This window comes from Balaenoptera acutorostrata, chromosome 5 (genome assembly GCF_949987535.1).
Source record: "Balaenoptera acutorostrata chromosome 5, mBalAcu1.1, whole genome shotgun sequence".
Taxonomy (NCBI): domain Eukaryota; kingdom Metazoa; phylum Chordata; class Mammalia; order Artiodactyla; family Balaenopteridae; genus Balaenoptera; species Balaenoptera acutorostrata.
In genome coordinates this window covers 86,449,507-86,460,259 of record NC_080068.1, presented here as the reverse complement: position 1 = coordinate 86,460,259, position 10,753 = coordinate 86,449,507, and the positions used below count along the sequence as shown (strand labels likewise).

General features: G+C 33.4%; 1 non-coding gene across 1 annotated transcript; it reads right to left on the bottom strand.

Annotated features, from left to right (window-relative positions):
• Positions 1-10,393: 10,393 nt before the first annotated feature.
• Positions 10,394-10,466, bottom strand: TRNAG-GCC (transfer RNA glycine (anticodon GCC)). The gene has a single exon. It is a non-coding gene; the product is annotated as a tRNA-Gly (tRNA).
• Positions 10,467-10,753: the final 287 nt, after the last annotated feature.

Sequence of the window (10,753 nt, the reverse complement as noted above, 5' to 3'; positions counted from 1 at the left end):
AGTATAGAATTTCCTGTTGGAAAAGTCTGTTTTTTGGCAACTCTTGGGTTTACCTGTCTGAAAATGTGTATGTTACTCTCATTTTTCCCTCATATTGAAAGTGTTGTTTTGTATTGTTTTGTTTTTGCTAGTTATAAAATTCTGAGTTGACAGTCTTTGCATGTGTTGTGAGCTCTTATTCACTGGACTTTTACTAGTGAGAAGTATTTTAAACCTGATTGTGAAGTAGTTTTTTTCTATTTCTCAAGACGATTTATATTTCCTACTTACTGGGCTGGGGACACTGACCACCCACGAAAATTTTAAACTAAATGTTGTATTATTTTTTTTTTTCTTCCACATCCTCTATCCATTGTGAATTTAACTTCAGACTTGGCTTATAGCTATATCTCACAGGAAGATTTTTTTTCTATTCATTTATTTTTTTCCCCTCTACCACTAGCACAAGTGCCCAAGACAGGCATATTCTCCCCTTCTTACCAACAGGTACAGGAATATGGGAGTTGGTGAATAATGTCTTTCTGTTTCACTCTTAGGCCAATAATAAATAACCTCATGGGGTTCTTGTTTGGGAGAAACCTAGGTTTTACCACCTGTGTCTTTTCTCCCAAAAGGAGGCAAAAACTAAAACTAAAGATCACAATTGGGTAAATACCCTCAAGGTGAAGGCTGACCTTATGGTTTACTTACCTCTGTGAGTTCACTTATATTTTGGCCTTAAGATTTCAATTTCTTGGCCATTGATAAAATGAAAAGATTTTTTAAATGTTTAATAATCAAGCATTTTTAATGGTTTCAGCAGAAGAGTTAACCAATTATTCCTTGATTATAGTCAGCTATAATTCTGGAAATAAACTTATTGCCAAAATTTATATGCTTCAGTAAGATTTTTTTGTTTTCCAAGCCTGAGTGGTAGCAAAATAAGGAGGGTTGGAAGTAAATCTTTACAAAAATGTGAACTTGTTGGACTCATGTTTGTTACTTATGTTAAGAAGAGTGAGATACAGGCAAGGAAAGAGTGAGAAGTAGATTTAAGACTTTTAGTCTTAAATCTTAAGTCACAGATTGTGACTTTTAGTATGCATAGTTTTTTTTTCAGTATGAAAATGGGAAAAAGAAAGAATATACAATAATTTCACAAAAAAATTTTCCCCAACACAGACTTTACATGAGGTGCCAATAGGTCAGCTTTTGACAATAAAGGAGCTATGTTGATTGGAATTTAGAATAAAAAGTGGAAGAACTGCTGAGAAAAATAAGGATTTACCTGGGGAAAACCTGGAGCAGTTAAGAATGGTGCTGCACATATGGTAGAACAGAATTGTGGATGCAGGCCAGAGCCAGGAAGACGCACAGGTTTCTTTTTCTTTATTTTTCTTTATTACTGCATTGCTGACACTAGTTATGGTGGCAGTAAAATTAGCAGATCAGCAGGGAAATTAGTCACCAGTGAACTGACCCCATTTATATATTTTTTCCACTATAACTAGGACGCACACTTTAGGTTGAGTAAATTATTAGCGTTCTTGAAATTTATCTGAATTCTAGAGGTACAGTGGAGTGCCATCCCAGAAGAGTCAAGAATGTTATTTCTGAGACAGATGAGGTGTTTTATTTTAATATTAAGAGATTAAAATCTCAGTTTTGTATCCTTAATTGGACTGAAGGAGAAAGAGAGAAAGAAAGGATAAAGACAAAAAAATATGTATTTAGGATAATTTAATGATGGCTTTGTAGCAGTGTATATATATACATAGCAAAATGCATCCAGTCAATGGCCATTGTCCTCATGACTCATATATGTGCATAATCACTTTGCTAAGTTTTTGTTTTCATTTTTTTGCAGAACATCTGGGCTGGGGAACATAGGTCTGTTTTTTTTACCAATTTTGTTTAAGATGTTTGCTGATTTTGGAGCTACACATCTAGTTGAATAAGTGTAAAATGTTTTCAAAATTCTACCTTTATTATCTTCTTTATAGAAAAATAGTGGAAAAAGCATAAGCAAAAACTGGGAACAAAAATTGCCGTTGTGAAATATCTCAGAATTTGAAGGCCTTGATCCAATTATCTTAGGGAAATTTCAATGCTAAAGAATTTATCTTGATAAGATTTTCTTTTGACAATCAGCACTATTAACAGTAGAGCTTTTAGCTCTTTTGAGACACTGAAAAATATTGGGCAGTTTACATATTCCTCATTTTCAAAGAGAAATCAGTTAAATAAAAGCCTTTCAGAGACAACATTCTTTGTCAGTATGGCACAGGAATAAAACAGCAATAATGCTTCAGATACGTATTTTTAAAAATACACTGGTTCAATTTTCAGGCTAACTTAGGTTAGATTCAAAAATTCAAGCAGAGTGGAAATAATCACAAACCTCATTCTTAAAGTGCCTGACTTCCTTTCTAAGTTCAATGTGACAACTCTATTCTTTGTGCGCCATTATTTATGGCCTATACTGATGTGGTACTGAAATATAAGGCATTAATAATAGATATATTTAAATTAAATGTATGCATAGTACTGATATTTTACATTAGAGGGTTGTGTATTAGCTTGATAAAAACATGCTTGCTCTTTCTTTATATTAAGTCCTTAAAATAGTTTGTTTTCATGCATAGAATCTATTTTTAGTTCTTTCTAGAACTAAAATATGTTTAGTTATTTCTAGAAAAATCTATTTTTATTTCTTTCTGGAAAAATATTCATACTTATCAAAGAAACAGCTTATACTACTGATTTGGAAAAGGTCAGTCAGCATAGGCTAAATTACTCTGTAGTAACAAACATCCTCCAAAAATCTCAGTGACTTGAAAATCACAAAGTTGTGTTTCCTGCTGTCGATGATCCCCACTGAGGCTTGCCCAGCCACTCTACCCATAGTCACCTATGACTCCTGGACACCATTTCAAATTTTACTGGTCACTATTTCAGAGTCAAAGGAAGTTATACATAAGCCCTTCCACTCACAACTTAAAAGCCATATCCAGTTCCGTGACTATACCCACTTAGAAGTGGGTTAAAAAGTGCATCCTACCAAGTCCCGAAAAGAAGAAGAACCAGAAATATTTTCTGAACAGTACTTATAACTACCACAACTTATCTTTCTGCTCATCAAATAGCTGATTCACTCTCCTTTCTGTGTATAATGTATACTTACTCGATTCTCAAACTACACAACCCGTAAGCACTAATTAATCACAATATTAGTCTAAAACCTGAGAATCTTTGGGTGATACATGCTGGTTTTGCATGCAAGTGATATGTGAAATCCTCTATCTTAAAATCAGAAATGACTCACCTTGATCCAGATAAATACATGTTATCTGTCCCCACAACCCGATATGTAATGGTCCAACAAATACTGGAAAACTGCAATCAATACCCTCATTTAGAAAAAGGAAGATGTGAGACACATCATGCAGTAATCTATAGCAATTCTGAAATACCACTGGGCAAACTTTTTGAGGTATCACTACCCTAGAGGTAAGGAATGTTTTTTGAATATTCCCTCATTCTGCTTTGTGGAATGAGTGCTTTAGTCTCTTGTTCTCTATGGCTCTTTGCAGCTCTTTCAGAGATTTTACCCTTTGTTATCATTCTCGGCCACATCTGAAGTTCAAATTGGAAAAATATATCCTCCCGGGGGCTGAGTAGCATTGTCAGCCTGATTTCTTTCCGGAGAAAAATCATTTTAAGCCTTGGACAGTCGAAGTCTTTTTTTAGTCTAGGTTATGGTTCTTTTGGCACTACAACCCTTTCAATAACTTGCCTTTTTAACAATTGGAGTCCAATAAGTGCCAGTAACTACAGTCATAGTTATTTGGGACACCCCTTTCTCTTGATTTAATCACAAAAAAGTTTATCAGCTTTAGTGGGTATGTTATACCACTAAACCTTTTCCTAAACCATTTTCTCAACAGAAGAGATTTTCTGGGAACAATATTAATTCTTTCAGAGGTTTTAACAATCAGTGTAATGGTTCTCCAATTGATGTGATCTTTCTGCAAGTTATACCTTAATTGATATTTTGCTTAGATTTCTCATTTTAATATTCATCTCCTTAGAGTTGAGAAGCTGTAGCCACTTCCTACTTAAAATTTTCTCTATATCTGAAATATCTTTATACACCCTTTTATCTCTGCTTTCAAATGGCCTAATTATTTACTGAGGTCATTTATTAATTGCAATATCTTGTCAAATGCACCTAATAGCATCCAACATTGGCTACTATCATTCTAATATCCAATCTTTTTTCTGAACACTACATTATTAACTATATATTCTGAATTTCAAACTATCTTGGGTGATAGATTAGCTAAATGTATTGCCACTACATTACATGGATTTCCATTTTTCAGTTTCCTTATCTTCAGATGACCCATCCTTAAGACACTGCATGTGTTCAAGTTTGTTTGTTTTCTTCAGAAACATCTCTCTTCTGGTTTTGATTTCTGTGTCATTCAGGATAGACTAGGTTATACTGTGGCAACAGTCAATCCTTAAATCATAGTGGCTCAAGAAACAAATATTTATATTTGCTCATTCTACATGTTCATCACAGATGAAAAATCCTGCTATTTGTGTCATTCTGAGACCATGACTGCCAGAAGAGCAAACACTTTGAATATTGCCAGTGACCTTGCCAGAGTGGAAATGGAGCTCTGAAGGATCTCACAATGAAACTTAAATGTTCTGCTCAGAAGTGACATGTTTCACTTATGCTCATGAATCTTTGGCTAGAAGTAGTTACAAGGCTTCACCCACCCTCACATGGGGCAGGAAATGAGTTCTTACTCTGAGGCAGGAAAGAGGGAAAACTAAAAAAAGAAAAAAACATTTATGAGCAGCACTAATGTGAACTATATATGTATCCTGTGTTGGTCATGGGTGCAAAATTCACAGATAGGATTTTTAAAACAGCAGTGAAATATGTACAAGATAGATACCACATGCAAACATTTGTTTGAAACTGAAAGTTCTCCAACCCAAAAAGCATAAACTGGTAAAGTACTGGAGAATGACATTGTTACCAAGTTCATAAAATATTTGCAATTAAATGATAAGCTGAAAAGTTCCTGTGGAGATAAAAGGCAGTGCTCCAATAGAGTAGGAGGTATTTTCACATTTAGATAGTTCAGAAAACCTTGCCAGTAACTAAACACGGATCTTTTTCAACAGAATTAATACTTTGACATCAGTGATGAAGACAAAAATGCTGAAAGATGTTGGTCAAGATGGATACTACCAGCATGATAGTGATCCAGTTAAGCCAGTTAAAATTGGCCATTTAAAAGATTAGATACAGCTGTAAGCCATAGGCTATTCAGCTCTTAGTAGCACTATATTTCAAGCATTTATTGATTCCCTGGGCATAAGAGTTTACTCTTTTGTTTCAATTAATACTGAAGGCATTTAATTCAATTCAATAGATATACTATTCTGCGTCTCAATGTTTTTTGTCTGGTGTCTACAAAACATCAAACTGTACAAATAAGTAAGACCCTCAAGTAATTCAAAGACTTGTGTGGAAGTGGGGAGAAACACAAAGTGATATTAATATACAGAATGTGAGTGGTAAAAAATGGCCTGGGTATTCAGCAGTGAGGAATACTTCGAAAGAATCAGAAAATGATTTCTGCAGGATGTGTATTTTGAAACCAAAAATAAGAAATGGATATAAAGTCAAGGCAAAGAGATGAACCTTAGTGTGGGAAAGAGAATCAAAGGCAAGGGGGCAAAGAAGCATTCCAGAGGTTGGGGAAATAGTAAGTAGTTTAGCTGGGATGTAGAGAGAAGCAAATATAAGGAAACAATGGTTCCAAAAAAGATGTGTAAAATCACGTAGAGACCAGTTCTTTTCCTTGCTCAATATCTGAATAAATTTTCTATCCTGGCTGATCCTCTCCACTACCTAACTCTTCACTGATCTCTTGATCACTAAAGTACCTACAGCATATAATTTACAATACAATTATGAATGGTGTTGGTTTGTACATGTGTATATGAATATTTAATTTTTGCCCTTCTGTTGGTTAGAACTCTATATAGATTTTCTTATATGCTCATGTTATATAACATAGTATATAGACTATTGATTAATTTTTTAAATTTTGAAATTGCTGTATAAAATATAATTCAGTGCCCACTGCTTATTATTTAAAATAGAATTTTATTGGAACACAGCCACATTCGTTTATGTACTGTCTATGACTACTTTCATAATAAAATAGGAGAGTTGAGTAGTCGAGACAGAGACCATTGGATCTGCAAAGCACAAAATATTTACTATCTGGTTCATAACAGAAAAAAGTTCACCAAAACCCACTTATCTAGTGCATTTATAAATGTGGTCAATACGTAAAAAGTACTTTCACATACATTTTATATGTAAAAAGTATTTTCACATACATTTTTATCCTGATAACCAACAGTTGTTGATACTTCCATTTTATAGCTTCTGAAAACAAGAAAGATATTTGATGTATTGCAAATTATTTTGAATAAGTCTTTTTACCACACAGTTTTTAGGTCATTATTGTCAAAAGGAAAGCTAAGAAACTATGGACCTAACAATTATTTAATGAAAATAATCAATATATATTTAAGATTTAGTTATCTAATTGGAAGAGAGTAGGATGACCAAATTGTTAAATGGTAAAGCAATTGATGTTTTGCTAAAAACTCTATTGGGATTTAAGATTCTATGTAGCCAACATGCTACCACATCTACTTGATTTTCCTCTGAGGAAAGAAAATATACTTCCAAATTTATTGATAAGGCAGAAGACCTTTTGCTTTATTAATACAGCTATTCTTACTGAGTTCAGCATAGCAATGGTAAAAATAAGCTGCTGGCCTTAAAATTTCTAGTAGAAATAGTCATTGTTTAAGAACTTCACAGATTCCCAGTAAGATCTTAAAACCACAGTGTTTGAGAGAAGTGAGATCTAATCAACACAAAATACAGTCGTAGAAACATTAGAACATTCACTGATGAGAAATTGCACGCACAGGCTGTAACTAATATTTGTAACTAATATTCTTTACATTTTGCTCCACATTATAATGTATATTATAACAAAATATTGTATTGATTTCATTTAATAATTAATTTTCTGTAAATATATAAGTTAAAGAAACCTAATGTTGATACCAAAAAGTATAATTGAAGGAATAATGTGCTAATATCTATTCATAGTTAATTATCACTCAGAAAAACTGTACTTTTAGACATTAACATAAGTAAAATAATGAATGGTTAAGTGCATAGGCTCTAGAATCAGATAACCCTAACCTAAAATCCTGGTTCCTTCTCCATTTAGCTGTGTGGCCTTGATCAATTTAGGAATCTTCTGAGCCTCAGTTACTTCATGTATAAAGTAAATTTAATAATAAGACCTAGCTCACTGGCTTGTAATTCGGTTTAAATGACAGAATGAGCACTTGGGAAAGAATCAGCACTAAATAAATGTATGATTGTTGTTGTCGTTTGCATTGTTATGGTCTCTACCTATTCGGTGGAAGACTATATTAATTGGATTTGCTATTCCTAGAAAGAAATGAAACGGTTGGTTAAAAATAATAATAATAAAAACCACAACAGGGCAACGCACAGCATATTCATGCAAATAGTTGGTGAGAGAAAATCCTTGTAAATAAGTAATCTTCAAGTTCATTTTCTTCTTATGCTTAATACACTCATATTTTACTGTTACATTCTTTTCAAATTTTGTCACTGGTTGTACTATTATTTTTATGTCTAAATTAAGCTTAAAAAATAATAATAAACACCTGATTGTAACCAAGGAAGCCTGTGAAATGTGCTACACACAAAAGATACAGCAAAGCAAAAACTAGTCTTTTTAATTTAAAATTAGATTAATTTCTCCACAAGGAAACACATTAAAATACGTTATTTTTAATAACTACATATAATGAGACTAGCATATCTACTCTTTTGACCAAATAGTGAAATGTACTGATATCAGTGCATTTCCAAAAATGAAAAAAAGTTAAATGAAAAAGGATATGCACTAAAGTTGATTGATTATAGTTTTTATCATGTTGTGCCTTTTGAAGATTTTGAACAAAAGTCATGTCTCCGTATTACTTGAAATTGAAAAACATGAAACACCAAGCCTTTCTCACATTACAATATACCAAGTTTTAACTTTCTAATCTCTAATGAAAAGAATATGATTACACTGAAAAACTTACGAACAAAAGGGATAAATAGTTCAAAACAAAGTAATTTATTCTCACAGTACATGGATAAAACACACACATCAAATTGGGAATGTGCCTCTATGTAGTTCTCTTCTTTTCAACTGCTTGAAAATTAACGGATTGGAAACATTTTAGAGGATTAATTGGTGAATGCTCATAGTTCATCAGAGAAATATTTAAATATGTTCATTATGGTACTTTTGAACTTTGTGTCAATTCAATTTTCTTATGGGAATCACTAAATGAGGAACTACATTAAAATAATCTCAAATCCCAGTTTAACCTTTTCTGGATGGTGTATTTTGGAATGCATTAATCACATATTAACAAAGAAGACAAGCTAACAAACAAACAAACCCTTGTTGCATTACACAAGGGGCAAAAATAACTAAGTTGCAACCTCCATGAAAAATGCGTGTATGTCTGTGTGTACTTGAGTTGGGGGTGGGTGGTGTGGAGAAAGTGTCTATCTACCTGATTTAGAGTTAAATTTACATTTTTTAAGTTATAAACTAAATCAAAGCCCATTTGATTTTCTCTTTAGACTTAGCCAAAGTAAGGGGAAAAGTCCTAGCTTTATTCTAAAAGCTGTAAGTACATCCCCATTGGGCTAGAATTTTGTCAAGAAGATACAAAATATGTGGAATGTACCACCGACAGAGACAGCATCACTCTACAGTTACTTCTTTAGCCGCTGGCAGGATTGAATATGATGGCTTCGTTTCTGTCAGGCTTGTGGAAGAGGTGATGGCAAAATAACTATAGGTTTCTGTTCTGATACAAGGGAATCCTACAAAAAAACAAAAACAAAAACAAACAAACAAAACAGAGTAGACAGCTTTCCACCTAATATGTTTGCCCTGCTATTGAGCAATTTTTATAGAACAAAAGTATCTGCCATTTATCTGCCATTCATTTGAATTATGAGGTTTTTTTAAACATTTTTTTAAGACAATATTTTTTAGAGCAGTTTTAGGTTCAGAGCAAAATGAGAGGACGGTACAAAGATTTCCCATATGCTTCCTACCTCCCATACATGTATAGCCAACCCTATTATCAACATCCCCTACCAGAGTGATACATTTGTTAAAATTGATGAACCTACATTAACACATCATAATCACCCAAAGTCCATAGTTTACCTTACAGTTCCGTCTTGGCGTTGTACATTCTATGGGCTTGGATACACGTATAATGACATGTATTCATCATTATGGTATCATACAGAATATTTTCACTGTATTAAAAATCCTCTGTGCTCCACCTACTTATCCCTTCCCAGGCTCAGTTCCTGGCAACCACTGATCTTTTTACTGTCTCCATAGTTTTGCCTTTTCCAGAAGGTCATATAGTTTGAATCACATAGTATATACCCTTTTTGGATTTACTTCTTTCCCTTAGTAATATGTATTTATGTTTCTTCCATGTCTTTTCATGGCTTAAAAGCTCATTTATTTTCAGAACTGAGTAATATTTCATTATCTGGTTGTGCCATAGTTTATACTTTCTTCTACTAAAGGACTTCTTGGTTACTTCCAAGTTTTGGCAATTATGAATAAAGCTGCTATAAACTTTCATTTGCAGGTTTTTGTGTAGATATAAGTTTTCTACTCCCTTGAATAAACACCAAAGTAAGTTTTATAAGAAACTGCCAAACTGTCTTCGAAAGTGACTGGACCATTTTCTATTCTAACCAGCAATTATTGAGAGTTGCTGTAGTTCCACATCCTTGTCAGCATTTTATGTTGGCAGTGTTCTGAATTTTGGCAATTCTAATAAGTGTGTACTGGTTTCTCACTGTTGTGTTAATTTTCGTTTTTCTACTGACATGACTTGGAGCATCTTTTCATATGCTTATTTGTCGTCTATACATCTTTTTAGCTAAGGTGTCTGTTAAAGTATTTGTCCCCCCTTTTTTTTATCAAGTTGTTTTCTTAATGTTGAATTATACTGTGGCTAAATCTCCTTTACAAATATGTCTTTTGAGCAAATATTTTCTCCCAGTCTGTGGCTTGTCTTCTCATCATCTTGACATTGTCTTTCAGAACAGAATTTGGTTTTTTTGTTTGTTTTTTTTTTTGGCTGTGCCAGGTCTTAGTTGCAACATGCAGGATCTTTAGTTGTGGCATGCAAACTCTTAGTTGTGGCATGTGGGATCTAATTCCCTGACCAGGGATCGAACCTGGGCCCCCTGCATTGGCAGTGCAGAGTCTTAGCCACTGGACCACCAGGGAAGTCCCAGAATCAAAGTTTTAAATTTTAATAAAGTGCAGCTTATCAATTATTTCTTTCATAGATCATGCCTTTGAAATTGTCTCAAAAAGTCATTGCCATACTCAAGGTCATCTAGATTTCTCCTTTGCTATCTTCTAGGAGTTTTATAGTTTTATGTTTTTCATTTAGGTCTCTAATCCATTTTGAGTTAATTTTTGTGACGGGTATAAGGTCTGTGTCTAAATTCCTTTTTTTTGCATGTGGATATCCAGTTGTTTCAGTCTTATTTCTTGAAAAGTCTATATTT